Raw genomic sequence first — 1616 nt, 5'->3', positions numbered from 1 at the left:
ACAGTTTGTTCAGTTTGATGGTTTGCAGGGCGAAGATCCCAACGCTCACTTTGCAAATTTCCTAGAATTTTGCAATACCTTTAAAATTAATGGCATTTCTAATGACGCCATTCGCCTTCGGTTGTTTCCCTTTTCGTTAAGGAATAAGGCTAAACAATGGTTGAACTCGTTACCACAAGGGTCAATCACTACTTTGGAACAAATGACCGAAAAGTTTTTATTAAAATATTTTTCGTTGGCTAAAACTGCCAAATTACGTAATGATATCTCTTCTTTTGTGCAGATGGATTTAAAAACACTCTACGATGCATGGGAGAGATACAAGGACCTTTTGAGAAGGTGCCCTCACCATGAGTTACTGCTTTGGCTACAAGTTCAAACGTTTCATAATGGCCTGAATCCTTCGACTCGGTAAATGATTGATACAGCTGCTAGAGGAACTATCAATAATAAGACACCTAAGGCGGCTTACGAATTTATTGAGGAGATGTCACTGAAGAACTATCAGTGGCAAGTTATGAGAACAAAGCCGACGAAAGCAGCCGGTGTTTTCAACCTCGACGTGGTTACTATGTTATCTAACCAAGTAGAACTCTTAAATAAAAAGATTGATGGTTTGTGTGGTTCTACTTAGGTACATCCAGTGATGAGGTGCGATTCGAATGGAGGAGGAGCATGCACAGAATATCAACCCTTCAACCCTAGCATCGAGGAGGAACAAGTCCAATAAATGGGTAACAATAACTCTAGACTCCAAAATAACCCGTATAGTAACACTTATAAAGCAGGTTGGAGGAACCATCCCAATCTCTCGTGGGGTGGTCAAGGAAATCAAAGGCCACAACATCTTCGGGGTTTTCAACAACCACCTTACCAGCAAGAAAAGAAGCCGAACCTTGAGGAGATGTTAACAAAATTCATCTCGGTGTCAGAAACTTGTTTTCAGAATACTGAGATAGTTCTTAAAAATCAATAAGCGTCAATCCAAGGGCTCAAAACTCAGATAGGCTAACTCGTCAAACTGATTTCTGAACGACCACAAGGAAGTCTACCTATTAACACTGAACCTAACCCAAAAGAGCACATGAAAGCAGTTACACTAAGGAGTGGGAAAGTGTTAAGCTTAATCTGAAAAGAAGCCACCACAAGAAGCTGACAGAAAGGAGGTCGAACCCGAAAACAATGACAACCTAATGCCAAAAGAATATAAACCACCAATCTCATACCCAGCAAAGTTGAAGAAAGACCGCATGGATACACAATTCGGTAAATTTCTTGAACTTTTTAAACAACTGTATATTAACTTACCTTTTGTTGAAGTTATATCGCAGATGCCTACATATGCAAAATTCTTAAAGGAGCTTCTAACAAACAAAAGGAAGTTTGAAGACTTATTTACAGTGGAACTTAATGAGGAGTGCTCAGCAATACTCCAAAATAAATTGCCAACCAAACTGAAAAAGCTAGGAAGTTTTACTATTCCCTGCTTAATTGGTAGTTTGAATGTTGATAAAGTACTAGTTGATTTAGGCGCCAGCATTAATTTGATGCCATATAAAATGTTTAACCAACTTGGTCTTGGGGAACCTAAACCCACTAGGATGAGTATTCAATTA

The 1616-nt window shown here is 39.0% G+C and overlaps 1 non-coding gene across 1 annotated transcript; it reads right to left on the bottom strand.

Annotated features, from left to right (window-relative positions):
- Window positions 1-250: 250 nt before the first annotated feature.
- On the bottom strand, window positions 251-357 carry LOC121231600 (small nucleolar RNA R71). Its single transcript, XR_005929656.1, has one exon. It is a non-coding gene; the product is annotated as a small nucleolar RNA R71 (small nucleolar RNA).
- Between the last annotated feature and the right edge of the window lie 1259 nt (window positions 358-1616).

The sequence above is a fragment of the Gossypium hirsutum genome, chromosome A06 (genome assembly GCF_007990345.1).
Source record: "Gossypium hirsutum isolate 1008001.06 chromosome A06, Gossypium_hirsutum_v2.1, whole genome shotgun sequence".
NCBI lineage: Eukaryota > Viridiplantae > Streptophyta > Magnoliopsida > Malvales > Malvaceae > Gossypium > Gossypium hirsutum.
Note: the sequence above shows the minus strand (reverse complement) of the source record. Positions and strands in the feature narration are given on the sequence as shown.